General features: G+C 58.2%; 1 pseudogene; it reads right to left on the reverse strand.

The window, feature by feature from the left end:
* LOC147979422 (uncharacterized) overlaps positions 1–14,724 on the reverse strand; it is a 66,275-nt pseudogene extending 51,551 nt beyond the window's left edge.
* Positions 14,725–14,872: the final 148 nt, after the last annotated feature.

Here is a 14,872-nt window from a genome sequence, read left to right on the forward strand (position 1 = left end):
GGTCCTCAAGCTCCCACCGCGTGGATCCCCGCGCCGACCTTAAGGAGGCCACGGAGCGGAACGCGCGGGAGGAGCGGGAGGCGGCGGAGCGAAGGACCGCCCAGGCGATGAAGGAGCAGGCCGACGCGGCGGCCAAGGCCCGGGCGAAGGCGGCAGCCGCGGAGACGGAGGCGGAGGCCTCGCACAACCGGCCTCCGCTGCTCGTCGTTCCCCTCGGCGCCATGGCCCCCGACGTTCCCGTGCCCCCGTCGGAGGAGGTCGACCAAGGCCCGCGGGTGATGGAGAGGCGGGAGGACCCCGTGATCTTCGTGGAGGGGGCGTCGCAGACGGCGCCGACTGGAGCGGGCCAAAGCGGCCAATCAGCTGCGGCGTCAGAGCAGCCGTCTAGGGGCGAGCCGGCGGCAGGGGCCGGCCTCGAGGTGCAGCCGGCATTGCGCCGGCGCGCAGGGGGTGGCGCCTCTGCACCGGAACCGCACCGAGCAGCAGGTGCCAGCCAGACGGCGGAGGCCCTGGAGGCGGCCAACGTCAGCACGTCCGAGTGGACTCCCAGCAGGGGGACGGGCGAGCTGAACGCGGCGGCCCAAGAGCTCCGGAACCGGCTTCAAGCTCAGGCCGCCTCGCTGCAGCGATACACTCAAGAGTTTCTCTCGACGCGGGCCGTCATCCGGGTGAGTCTTCTGTCCTTGGTTATTTTGCTCTTTGGATTTCATCCGTGGGGGCGCGTCAGCGCACCCACTGGGTGTAGTCCCCTAGTTCCAAGCCGGCTGTTGCGCAGGCGGCTTGGAACTTACTAGGTTCTGACAACTTAACTTATCCTTGCCTCCTGTATAATCTTCCAGGAGTATCATAACCTGCACGCAGCCGCCTTCAACTCCCAGGCTCAGGAGCTGGGCCAGAGAACTGAGGACCTGACCAGCAGCCGGAGTGCGTGTTTGTCTCATTCATCTCCTGTGGGGGCACGTCAGCGCACCCACTAGGTGTAGTCCCTGAGATTCGGGCCGACTGCTGAGCAGCCGGGTCGGATCTTCCTTGACGACTTCCCCTTATTAATTTTTCCTTTGTCTTGATGCTTGCAGGAGCCAATGCCGACTTGAGGGAGCAGCTCAGCGGGGCCCAGGCCGCCCTTCGCGCCAAGGAAGCCGAGTACAGCGCCTTGGTCCTGGAGCGTGACCGCCTGGTCAAGAAGTTGGCCGACCAGGAGGAGAGCCACAAGGCGGCCCTGAAGAAGGCGCAGAACAAAAAGGACGCCCTGAAGGCCGAGTTCGAGACTAAAGCGGCGGGCTGGGATGAAGCGAAGCAGGTGCTGAGCGAGGGATTCAGCCGTATCGAGGATCTGATCGACGGTAAGCCGGCTTCTTCACTCCCTGTGTTCTGACTTGTGCTGCTTTTTGTTCTTTATGCAAACTACTTTCTCGGCTACTCCTTCTTTGCCACCCAATCCATCGAGGCCCATCGCGAGGTACGCCGGCAGGCGGGGGCTGAAATCGCGTCGGACGCGAGCCGGACGCTTGAGGAGCAGCTCTTGGCAGTCCAAGCCCGGCTGCAGCGGGCTCAAAGTATGCTCCGCCGCCTCCAGCGTGCCGGGGCGCAGGTGTTGGCCGCCCTCTGGCCAAGCGAGACGATTCCCCGCACCCCGAGTCGTACTGCCGACTGGCTGGAGGTGGCGGTTGGCCGCTTCGAGGCCTGGAAGGCGTCCGCAGCCCGGCTTGGAGCTGGGCGGGCGCTGGAGTTCGTCCGAGCCTGGTATCCGGGGCTGAACCTGGACCAGCTGCGCACCTGGCGGCTGGAGGCCGACGAAGAGTTGGAGGTGGTGCGGCCGGCTATCGCTCAGCGCGCTTCGACGATCGCCGAGTGTACTGACATCAGCGTCTTCGCTCCTGAGATCAATGACGACGGTGTTGCCCAGCCGGAGGAGTGGTTCGGGCTGGACCCGGCAGCGGGTGAAGACTCGGCAGAGGAGATCGCCTCCAGTGATGAAGGCGAGGACGACGAAGGAGAGGATGGCGAAGACGTTGAGCCGACTGGTGAAGCGGGCAGCCAACCTCAGCCTGATCGTGCCTCCGGCAACAAGGCGCGTGCTAGCGCGCCCTCTGCGGGAGGCGGTGATCATGCCGAGGTTCGCCAGCCGGCCACTCCGCCAGCCGGCACTGTCGCCTCCACCGACCTGCCCGACTCACCAGTCGCTCCCTTGGCTTAGTCTGCCGTCCTTGTTTTTTCCTGCTTGTTGCCTTTTGAACAACTTTATTAAACTTGCGCGGTTCCACCCACTGGGGGTGTATTCGAACTATGTTGAATGCTGGCCTTTTGAAGGTCTTTTATGTAAATATTATTGTGTGTTTGGTTTCCATTCATGTATGCTTTTTATCCTTAGGCTGTTTCCTTTGCCGCCTTCCCCTTCTGGGAAGGCAAGTACTCGAGCTTTCTTAGATTGGAGCGAGGTGAATGGAAGCCGGCCGGCCGGCTACTCTGGTAGCCGGTCGGCAGTGGGAGAAAAACTGGCTTTTGTTATATTAGTCCGTTAGTCCCTAGCCGTTTTTTGTGTGGGCACCCGTTCCTGCCCTTAACTCTTGCCAGCCGGATAGCTGGTTCTTCGAACTGCGACTTTTGGCAAGAGAAGGCTTGGGAGCCTGCACACTACTTGTCTGACTGCGGGTAGGACTTCTAATATAACTCCAGGCGGCCAGTCCCCGGGCCGACTAGTCGACCCCTTTGCCGGACGGAAAAAGTGAATGCAATGACAAGGCCATAAGCATGATACTTTTCATTCATAGACAAAAGATGGCAGTCCCCGAGCTCTCCTCGGGGGGCCTATTGTCTCGTACTTAGTACAAAAGTTAGCATGATACATACTGCATTTCAACTGTAAAACCTTCGGAGGAGGTTGGCGTTCCATGGTCGTTCCGACTCCTTGCCGGAGTCGTCTCTCTTTCGTGCCTTCGGCTTCTGCGTGTCGATCAGGTAGTAGGATTCGTTGCCTAAGGCTCTGCTGATGACGAAGGGGCCCTCCCAAGGGGTCGAGAGCTTGTGCTGGCCGGCTGTTCGCTGGATCAGCCGGAGCACAAGATCGCCCTCTTGGAAGGATCTTGGCTTGACCTTCCGGCTGTGGTAGCGACGCAGGCCCTGCTGATAGATGGCGGACCGGTTGAGGGCTAACAGCCGGCCTTCTTCCAGCAGGTCGACGCCATCTTCTCGTGCTTCCTTGGCCTCGGCTTCCATGTACATGGTTACCCGAGGCGAGTCGAACTCAATGTCAGTTGGGATGACCGCCTCGGCACCATATATGAGGAAGAAAGGAGTGAAGCCGGTTGACTTGTTTGGTGTAGTGCGCAGACTCCAGAGGACAGTCGGTAGCTCAGCGAGCCAACAGCCGACTGAACGCTCCAGTGGTACGATCAGTCGGGGCTTGATGCCGGAAAGGATGAGGCCGTTGGCTCGCTCGACCTGGACGTTTGACTGCGGGTGGGCCATGGACGCTAGTTCCAACCGGATGCCTTGCGTCGCGCAGAAACGTGCCAAGGCTCCCTTGGCGAAATTCGTGCCATTGTCGGTGATGATGCTGTGTGGCACGCCGTACCGAGTTGTTATATCTGCGATAAATGTCACGGCAGTCTGCCCATTCAGCTTCTTGATCGGCTTTGCCTCAATCCATTTGGTGAATTTGTCCACGGTGACAAGCAGATGTGTCATGCCGCCGCGCGCCGTCTTGAATGGGCCCACCTTGTCCAGTCCCCAAACGGCGAAGGGCCAAGTGATGGGAATGGTCTTGAGTGCTGAAGCCGGCATGTGTTGCTTGGAGCTGAAGAGTTGGCACCCTTTGCAATGTTTAACTAACTCCTTGGCGTCATCCAAAGCAGTCGGCCAAAAGAAACCATGGCGGACGGCTTTGGCGACGAGTGATCTTGAGGCCGCATGGTGGCCGCATTCTCCTTGGTGGATGTCTCTGAGGATTGCAATGCCCTTCTCTTGCTCGACGCATCGCTGGAGGACTCCAGTGACATTGCGCTTGACGAGTTCTCTGTTGACGATTGTGTATGCTCCGGCTCGGCGTTGGATTTGTCTTGCCTCTACTTCGTCAGCCGGCAGATCTTGGTTTATTAGGAAGTTCAGGATGGATTGAGCCCATGACAGAGCTGCGACTTCTTCTATTGCCAAAACGGCTACTGCGACCAGGGCGGGCGGGCTGGGCGGTGAAATGTTGGAGTCGGCCGCCACCTGTTGTGTTGGTGTAGTCTCCGGGCCGACTACCGCAATCCCCGAGCCGGGTGAGGCATTCCCCGGGTCGGGCGTAACTACGGAAGTCCCCGAGCCGCCTGCTGATACCCCCTGGCCGACTATCGAAGTCCCAGGTGACCTGCTTGGTTCTTCGAGCCAGCTGCGTCAGGGTCAGGCGGCACGAAGATGGAATCGGACTCTGGAGACGGCTTGATAGACGGCTTGAGGAGGCGTTGTAGAGAGACACCGGTTGGTATTGCTTGCCGAGTGGAGCCTATTCGAGCCAGGGTATCAGCTGGCTCGTTGTCGGCTCGTGGTACGTTGAGGAACTCGCATCCTTCAAAATACCCACTGATCTGCTGAACAAGGAGCGGTAGCTTGCCATATTTGCGTCCTGGGCATCCCAGTCGCCGGATGATTGCTGGACCACCAAGTCCGAGTCGCCATAACATAGGATCCAGCGAATGCCGAGTTCTTTGGCAAGCCGGAGCCCGTGTATGAGCGCCTCGTACTCGGCCACGTTGTTGGAGGCGGCAAAGTGAATTTGCAGCATGTATCTGAGCTTGTCGCCTTTGGGAGAGGTGAGGATGATGCCGGCTCCCAAGTCGGTGCGCATCTTGGACCCATCGAAGTGCATGCGCCAATGAGTGGAGTCGGGAGCCGGCAGTAGGTACTGGGTCTCGGCCCAGTCGACGAGGAAGTCGGCCAATGCTTTGGACTTGATGGCGGTGCGAGGCTGGTAGAAGATCGTATAGGGGGCCAGCTCTATGGCCCATTTCGCCACCCGGCCGGATGCATCCCGGCTGCCTATGATCTTGGCCAGCAGGGCGGTGCATACAACCATGATGGGATGCTCTTGGAATTAGGGCTTTAGCTTCTTGGCGGCGAAGTACACGCCGTAGCACATCTTCTGGTAGTGCGGGTAGTTCTGCTTCGAGGTAGACAGCACCTCGCTCAAATAGTACACCGGCCTCTGGACCGGCTGGGCTCGGCCTTCTTCTCGGCATTGGACTACGATAACGGTGCTGACCACCCGGCTGGTTGCGGCAATGTAGAGGAGCATGGGCTCTTTCTCAGTCAGCGCCGCCAGGACAGGCGGCGTGGCCAACATCTTCTTCAGCTCGTGAAAAGCTTGATCGGCTTGGTCATTCCACTCGAAGTGGTTGGTCTTCTTCATGAGGCGGTAGATGGGAAGAGCTTTCTCTTCGAGCCGGCTGATGAAGCGGTTGAGGGAGGCCAAGCACCCGTAAACTTCTGGACGTCTCGAAGTTTGGTGGGAATCTCCATTCTCTCAATGGCCTTGATCTTTACTGGGTTGCATTCGATGCCGCGTTCGGAGACCAGGAAGCCTAGGAGCTGGCCGGCTGGCACTCCGAACACACATTTCTCGGGGTTAAGCTTGATTTGGAACTGGGGTAGGTTCTCAAATGTTTCCTTGAGGTCTTCTAGCAAGGTGCCGCGCTTCTCCGTCTTCACCATAATGTCGTCTACGTAGACGTGGGCATTTCTGCCGAGTTGCTTGAGGAGGCACTTCTGCATGCAACGCTGAAAAGTGGCACCGGCATTTCTCAATCCGAATGTCATAGTCAGGTAGCAGAAGGCTCCGAATGGCGTGATGAAGGCGGTCTTCAGGCGGTCTGCCGGATCTAACTTTATCTGGTGATACCCTGAGTAAGCATCCAAGAAACTCAACAGCTCGCATCCGGCCGTGGAGTCTATCACTTGGTCAATCCTTGGCAGGGCAAAGGGATCTTTGGGGCAGGCCGTGTTGAGGCTCGTGTAGTCTATACACATGCCCCACTTGTTGTTCTTCTTTAGCATGAGGACCGGGTTGGCGAGCCACTCTGGAAAGAGAACTTTCATAATGAAGCCGGCTGCCAGAAGCCGGGCTATCTCCTCTCCCACAATCCTGCGTTTCTCCTCCGACAGTCGGTGGAGGGGTTGTTTGACTGGCCTTGCGTCTTCTCGGACGTGTAGTTTGTGCTCGGCGAATTCCTTCGGAACGCCCGGCATGTCCTTGGGGGACCATACAAAGATGTCCTGATTCTCACGGAGGAAATCGGCGAGCTTACCTTCCTATTTGCTGTTTAGGTTTGCCCCGATGACGGCAAACCTCTCTGGGTGCTCGGGGTCAAGAGGTATCTTCTTCGTCTCCTTGGTCGGCTGGAAAGATCCTTGAGCATCATGCTCCTTGGGATCGGGGGAGAAAGCCGACTGCTTGCCGGCCATGGCCACGACTCGGTCCAACATCTTCTTTTCTTCGGCAATCACAAGGGACTCGGCCAGCCGGCTGCTGGCTACTGCGCACTCATAGGACTTCTTGTAATCGCCGGCTACGGTGATGACGCCTTTGGTGCTCGGTATCTTCATCTTGAGGTATGCATAGTGGGGAACTGCCATGAACTTGGCCAAGGCAGGTCGGCCAAGCAATGCATGGTAAGGGCTCTCCAGGTGCACCACTTCAAACCAGATCGCTTCCCGGCGGAAATGCTCCTTGTCCCCAAAAAGTACATCAATCTTGATCTTGCCAATGGGGGCGCAGGACAGGCCGGGTATGATGCCATGGAACACAGTCCGAGTAGGCATGGGTTGCTTCGTCTTGACATTCAGCTTCTCCATGGTGTCACGGTACAGGATGTTGATGCTGCTCCCGCCGTCTATTAGCACGCAGGAGAATCGGGCAGCGCATCTATCCGTTGCAAGGGTGGCATCCAAAACCAACGCATAAGAGCCGGGAGACGGCATCACCTCTGGGTGGTCGGTCCGGCTCCAGCTGATAGGTTTTTCTGACCAGTGCATGTGCTCGGCGGGGTTGGCAGCAACCATGCTGACTTCTTGGTGCTCTCGGCGTTTGCTGCGCTGGTCTTCGGGCTGACTTGTAAAGATGATATAGGCGGCATGCTCGTCGGGGAACTCATCGTGCACGGCTCCGACTGCGGGCCTAGCGGCCGGAGGCTGCAGAGCCGGAGGCGGCGGACCAGCAGGCGGAGGCGGTGCGAGCCCTTTGCCTTTAGAGATTCGGGTGAGCCAGTGGCACTTCCGGGTCGTGTGGTTGGACGGCTTCGCGCCGCTGTGGAACTTGCACGGGGCGTCGAGAGTCTGCTCGTAGGAGAAGGCCGGCTGCCAAGCCGGCTTGCCGCCTCTCTGCTTCTTGGGTGCGGGCCGCGCTTCGGGCTGCTCGTCTTCGACTGTGGCCACCTGCCGACTGGTGGAGGGCGGCACCGGGCCCTTGCGCTTGTGGTCGTTCTGGTGTGGGCGTCGGCCGGAGTCCCCAGCCGGCGTCTTTGGCGCCGGGTTGAGTACCTTTCCGGACGCGTCTACCCGGAGTTCGGTCTTCATCGAGGAGTCGGCGGTGGCGTACTTGTCCGCTATGATCAGAAGCTCGTCGAGGGTAGTCGGCTCGTCATAGAGGAGCTTGTGCTTGAGGAGGGTGCCTTCTCGGCACCCGGCAGTGAAGTATTCTATGGCTTGCACCTCGTGCACCCCTTCGCAAGAGTTGCGGAGCTCGTCCCAACGCATGAGGTAGTCGTGAGTGGACTCGGCGGGGCCTTGTACGCACAAGGAGAGCTGTCTGGGCTTGGGAGCCCGCTTGTAGGTGCTGGTGAAGTTGCGGACGAAGGCTTCTGTGAAGTCTAGCCAGCTATTGATGCTGTATGGCTTGAGGCTATTGAGCCAGGTCCGCGCCGTGCCCTGCAGCATGAGGGGCACGTACTTCACAGCAACGCGCCTGTTGCCGTTGGCTATGCTAACCGCCGTGGAGTAGTCGATCAACCAATCTTCCGGCTTCACGGAGCCGTTGTACTTGGGCGTGTCTCTTGGGAGCGAGAACCCTTTGGGGAAAGGCTCGTCGCGGATGCGGGGGCCGAAGCAAGGCGGGCCGACATCGTCTTCTTCTTCTAGCGCCAGGGATCGCGCCAGGCGGTCGATCCGATGGCGGGCGTCGTTCTCGCCGACTCCTTCACGGCGACCTAGCCGGCCGCTGAGAGTTGGATGCGCAACAGGCGGCGGGGTGGGATATCTCTCTCCACGGGGCCGGGGTGGAGGCGGGTTGCCCCGCCACTCCACGGCCCGGGGGTGGCCTTCTGCGTCTCGCTCGATGGAGATTCGGGTTCGGCTTCAACTGGCAGCCGGTTCTTTCTCGCGCCGCGCGCGGGTTTTACCCGTAGTTGGCGTCCGGGACGTCGCGCCGTGATCTCGGCGCGGGGGAGGGCTTTCCGCGCGGGCGTCTGCTTCGTGCCGCTGCGTGGCTGCATCGATCAGCTGCCGGATGCGTCGGGTCATGTGGGGGAGTTCTTTGCCCCCAGTCCATCTAGCTCGTCTACGGCCGCTTGGGCGGCGCGTAGGTTCTCGAGTGGAGTAGCGTAGACTGGCGGTCGACTCCTAGCGTATTGGCGACGACAGCGCCGCGCTGTCTGACAATGCCGGCCCGGCTAGGCCTGCCTGGGGGCGGCGTGCCAAAGGCGGCGCGGTTGGCCTCGCGTCGGTGGGCCTCAGCGAGGCATCTCATGGAAACCAACTTCCAGCCCTCCGCGAGGAGGGCAAGGCGGCGAGCTTCCAGTGCTTCAGCGTCGGCATCGGCCGGGAGGGGGATGGACAAGTCGTGGACCGCCGCGTGCGGGGCGTCATGGGCGCTCTCGTCACAAGCGCCGCCGTGGCCGATGACCATCACCTCGGTGGTGACAGCGTCGCAGCCATCGGCCTGGGGAAGCGGGTCATTGTAGATCGCGACGTTGGTGGGGAACGTGTCGAGTGAGGCCGTGTCGGAGTCGACAGGCATCGGATCGGTGGGGCCAACTGACTCCAAGTCCATGGTAGGCTCGCCGGAGACATGGAGCTGGCCGAGGAGGTTGACGAGGTGGTCGGTGCCCGCGTCGGAGGCGATCTCGTCAGAGATGAGTCTTGTCAAGGAGATCGGCGAGGCTGCTCGCCGCACAGATGTTGGTGACGCCTTGTAGCGCGTCGTGCCAAGCGCCATCGGGCGTGCCGGGTTGCCTACGCTCGCGGGGGAGGAAGAGGGTTCCCGTCCAGAATAGGTCTCCGGACGACGGTGCACCTGGCCCCACGGTGGGCCCCAAATGTCGGGTGGTAGGTGCGACATATGCCAACGGGTGGCTTATCATTGTGGGAGCCAGTAAGACGTCGCCGGTGCCTGGAAACGAGATGAGGCGAAGACATGCACGCCGGCGAATCTTACCCAGCTTCGGGGCTCTCCGTGGAGATAACACCCCTACTGCTGCTCTGCGGGGTCTCCGCATGGTCACTAGATGAACAAGTAGCTACACGGTGCTCCTTGAGCTGTTTGGCGAGAGGAGGAAGAAGGGCACGGCTTGCTCTCTTCTCCTCCCTATCTGGTGTCTAAGACTAGCAGGGATTGATCTCTCTTCGCATGGATGCCCTAGGGGGTTTATATAGGCCTACCCCCCGGGGGTACAATGGTAATTCGCCTGGGCGCGGGGCCCAGCCGTCTGTGTCTACGCTCTCCGGCTTCTGCGCCGGCTGCTGGGGCCCGCCGGCTAGTGGGTCCCGCCGGCTGCCGGCTCCTTGGTCGACAGGCAGGCCCCACTGTCAGGGCCTTGTCGGTGGCTGGTTACTGTTGCTCAATCTTGGTGGCGAGGGCTTCGCCGAAGTGGGCGTGGCTACAGTGCCGCCGCCCCACCGCGTCTTGTCTCCTTAATGGGGCGTCTTCTTCGAGGGAGGTGGCAAGCCGGCTGTGGGGAGCCGGTTCTATCTTGGGCCAACTGGGGGAGGTCTGGCCGCCTTCGGGTGTCTCTCTGCCCGAAGGGGCCCACCGCCCGTGGGCCGTACTGGTAGCCCGTCGTGGATGACATCAGGGTCAACGTGGCAACAGTGCTCCGCCGGACGGGTCATGGCCACCCGTACGGCGCACTGTGCCAGCCGTGCTCCGGGATTCGGGGGTGGCAGGCTTCACTGTAGCCACGCCCCGTCACATCGCCGTTATGTGGATGCAGACTTCCAGGGTACGATCTTGACCGCTTTATGGGAGCCGACTTGTTGGAGTCGGCCTTCTCGCGGCCGGCTTCTCGGAGCCAGCCCTCCCGCGGCTTTTCTTCATGAGGGCCGAAGTCAGGCCGCCTTCCGATAGCCGGCCTGGAGACAGCCGGCAAGGGGAAGGCGGCCCTGTGTCTTGGATTCTTGAGGGCCGAATCGGCTCGTAATTTTTTCAGAGGGGCCAGGGGGAGCCGGCTAGGCTACCCATGGTTATTTACTCCGACAAATGGCCATTACTTATATCTCTATCTGAGAAACCTTAGGAACCCTATGGTTAATTGAAGATAAGCATGGCAGGAATTGAAGGTATGGCAGCAAACTGACAACAAGAAGCAGCAGTCGCGTGACGGCGGCGGCGGCAACGCACGAGCACGTGGGGCCCGGCGTCCGCGCACGAGCGCGCGGGAAATGCGGCTGCAAGAAGCAGCAGCAGCGGCACAATGGGGCGGCGGCGGCGAGCTCCTGCTCCTAACCCTAGGTCGCCGCCCCGTGGGGGCATGGGGATGAGCGGGGGAGAGAGGGAGGGAGGGACAGAGACTAACCGTCGTCGATGAGCAGCAGCCGCGCGGGGAGGCTCGCGCCGCCATCGAGGAGCGCGTCCATCGAGCAGATACCTCCACAGACGGTGAGGCCGCGGTGGCCGGAGGTGGAAGAAGGCGCAGACGGCGAGGAGGAGTCCGGTGAGGGTCGGGGCAGCGGGGGTGGGGGCGCGGGGGCAGCGGGGGTGGAGTCTGGTGAGGGTCGGGGCGGCGGCGTTGTGGGTCGGGGCAGCACGCGGGTGGATCTGGTGGCGAGGGAGAGAGGGTCGAAGGGGATCTGGCGAGGGAGAGGGAGGATAGCTAGGGGGGTTCTAATGGCGCACCACCCAGCCGTGCGCCATAAGTATGACTATTCTAATGGCGCACCTCCCCTCGGTGCGCCATTAGAATTTTGTTTTAATCTAGCCCACTAACCATATCTACAGCCTAACCCTATCTACAATAGAACCCACCCACTAGCCCGACTGGTCAGCACGCAGCACACACACCAGGAGGTCTTGGGTTCGATTCCCAGGCTCCCCAATATTTTTTATGCATTTTAAATGCTGTTTTTGATACTTATTTGTGTTTAAATATGTTCAAATTTGTTTAAATCATAACAGTAATATTTTTTTATAAAAACAGTAATAATTTTTTAAAAATATGTTCAAATTTGTTACTTCAAAATATCATCGGCGGCGGCGGGGGAGGGTGCGGGGGGTGCCCGTTGGCGGTGGTGGAGGCAGGGAGGGTGCGGGGGGCCGGGTGCTCGTCGGCGGCGGTGGAGCGGGGAAGGGTTGCGGTGGGTCGTCGGCGGCGGTGGAGATAGCGGGGGAGGGTGCAGGTGGGATCGAGATGGAGGGGGATCGAGATCGAGATGGAGGGGGAATCGAGATCGAGATGGAGGGGGATCGAGATCAAGTGTCCTCATGAATTCAAAAAGTTCCCATGAAATTTAAAAATATTCATGATATCAAAAAGTTCCCATGAAATACAATCGAGAAATGAAGACTACGATTTAAATACAAACGATCTTAGCTAGCTATCTGTTCACAATCTTCTTGCCCTTCTTTTTCGCAAATGGAGTTCTTCTGTGGAACGGACGTCATTTAGGTAGGGTGGTCCTGCTTCTTCTTGTGGTGTGTGCTGCTACTTCATCATCGTCGTCATGTTCGATCTTCGGGTCGCCGTACTTGTCGAAGTCATGCTCATTGGCTACTCCATCCATTCTGATGATCTTCCTTTTGCCTCTCCTCACGACAACTCGACTGGGCTTTGACGGGTCGGTAATGAAGAAGCATTGGTCCACTTGGGAAGCCAGTACCCATGGCTCATTTTTCGCGGTGACGTTTGCACCCGCGGTCTTGGATTTGGCTTCGGGTATAACCATGGTGGTGAAATACCGGTCTTCTTTTAGGACGCTCTTGGCCCATCTGACACGGAACATCGGGACCTTCTCTCCAGCGTAGCTTAGCTCCCAGATCTCCTCGATCCTTCCATAGTATCTGTCCTTGTCGTTACCGGTGTAGGATTCCATCGTTACCCCGGAGTTCTGATAACCATCGCTCTTCATGTCCTTGTCCTCGGTGTAGAATGTGTAGCCGTTGATATCGTACGCCTCATAGGTCATCAGGTTGTGCTCGGTGCCCTGTGACAAGGCGAATATGAGTTGTTCTTCCGCGGAAGAATCTTCATGTAAAGGGTACGACAGAAGCTTCTGCTTGAACCAACGCGTGAAACATGAGTTGTGCTCTTTGAGTATATCTCCGTCCGTCCTCTGTTGGCCTTGGTCATTGTACGTCTTCTCAATAAAGGTTTTGTGCTCTACCACCCAAGGATCGACCACTTCTATGTGTTGTAGCGCGACTAGGTTTGCTCTTTCAAAGTCGGCGAGTCGACCCTCGAAGTCGACATGCATTTCGCAGCGACCCTCATGGTGACCCCATCCAGCGAGCCTGCCGAGGTGCCTGTTGACGGGCAGACCAACGGGGTTCTCGATGCCTAGATAATTCGTGCAGTAGGAGATGCACTCTTCGGTCAGAAAGCCCCTGGCTATACTTCCCTCTGGACGTGACATGTTGCGAACGTATCCTTTGATGACACCATTCATCCTTTCGAACGGCATCATGCTGTGCAGGAACGTCGGCCCGAGTTGGATGATATCCTCCACGATATGGACCAGCAGATGCACCATAACGTCGAAGAATGCGGGCGGGAAGTACATCTCAAGCTCGCATAGTATCACCATGATCTCTTCCTGTAGCCTTCTGAGTTGCCTCACGCCAATCGACTTTCGAGAGATGACGTCGAAAAAGTTGCATAGGCCAAATAGCGTTTCATGGACGTGCGCGTCCATGATCCCACGGATTGCAACTGGAAGTATCTGCGTCATCAGCACGTGACAGTCGTGAGACTTCATCCCGCTGAACTTCTGCTTCGCTGGGTCTAGGTATCTGCTTATCTTCCCCGCGTAACCGTAAGGAAGTTTTACTCCTAGGAGGCAGGTGAAAAACTGCTCGATCTCCTCCTGACTTAGAGTGAAGCACACGGGAGGGTAGTCATTTCCGGTCTTCTTGGCCTTTTTGCCTTTGCGACGACTTTCTATGTCCTGCTTCGCCTCATCATCATCATCATCATTAGCGTGAAGCTCCTGCCAGATGCCCATTGATTTCAAGTCTGCCCTTGCTTTCGGCCCATCTTTGGTCCTCTCTGGCATGTTGAGCAAGGTACCAAGCAGACTCTCGCACACGTTCTTCGTGATATGCATGACATCAAGGTTGTGAGGCACACGGTGGATCTTCCAGTACGGCAAGTCCCAGAAAATAGACCTCGTTTTCCATACCTTCAGCAGCGGCTCTGGCGCCTTTCGCTTCTTTCCCGGCTCTGGCGCCTTTTGCTTCTTTCCCGGCAGTGGGCAGTCTTTCCAATTTTTCAACAGCTCGTCTATTTCCTCGCCGCTCCTCGTACACGGGCGTTTTCGGGGTTCGGTTTCACCATCGAACAAATCCTTGCGTTTCCTCCACGGGTCATCGTCGCGAAGCCACCTTTGATGTACCATGAACACGGTTTTCGAAGACCCGGGAGCTCTATCTAGCTGGCGATATGTTGTGTCATCCATGCACCTTACGCATCCAAAAAATCCGTGGAATACCTACCCCGTGAGATATCCGTAACTGAGATAGTCGTGCATCGTCGTGAGCAGTGCGGCTCTCATAGGGAAATATTCTTTCTCTGCGGCGTCCCACGTATTGGCTGGCGTTTTCCACAGCGTGTCTAGCTCCTCCTTCAGCAGCCCCAGATACAGATTGATGTCGTTCCCTGGTTGTTTCGGCCCTTCAATTAGCATACTCATGTGAATGTACTTCCTCTTCATGCACAACCAGGGGGGAAGGTTGTACATCCACACAAACAGAGGCCAGGTGCTATGTGTGCTTCTCTGGCTGCCAAACGGATTGACTCCATCGGTGCTCGCGCCCAGCACGATGTTCCTTGGATCGTTCCCAAATTCTGGGTATTTGAAGTTCAACGCTTGCCACTGGCTGGCATCCTTAGGGTGACTCAGCATCTTGTCTTTTTTATTTATCTCCGGATCATTTCCCTCATCTTCCCGCTTCTTCTCCTCCCTATCCGCGTGCCAACGCAGGAGCTTTGCTACCTTAGGGTCCGCGAAATACCGCTGCAGACGAGGAGTGATCGGAAAGTACCACACCGATTTTCGAGGAGCTTTCTTCCTCTTCTTGTATCGAGTGACGCCGCACACCGGACATATGGTAGACTCCGCGTGCTCGACCCGATAAATGATACAATTGTTCATGCACACATGGTATTTCACGTGCGGTAAATCCAGAGGACACATGATTTTCTTTGCCTCCTCGAAACTGGTCGGGCACTTGTTCCCCTTGGGAAGACGTTCGTGCCAGAACGACATGTTCTCGTCGAAGCATGCGTCGGTCATTTTGTGTTTTACCTTCATCTCCAGAGCCATGAGCGTTACTTTCAGGCGGGTATCCTCGGGCCTGCATCCTTCATACAATGGAGTAACCGCGTCTATCTCCAGTTGATCCAGCTTGGCTTTCTCTCGGGCGGCAGCTCTTGCGTTATCCGTCTGCTTGAGAAGAAGCTCTTGAATATGA

Source organism: Triticum urartu, chromosome 3A (assembly GCF_056163025.1).
Source record: "Triticum urartu cultivar PI428250 chromosome 3A, HENAU_Tu73, whole genome shotgun sequence".
Lineage (NCBI taxonomy): Eukaryota > Viridiplantae > Streptophyta > Magnoliopsida > Poales > Poaceae > Triticum > Triticum urartu.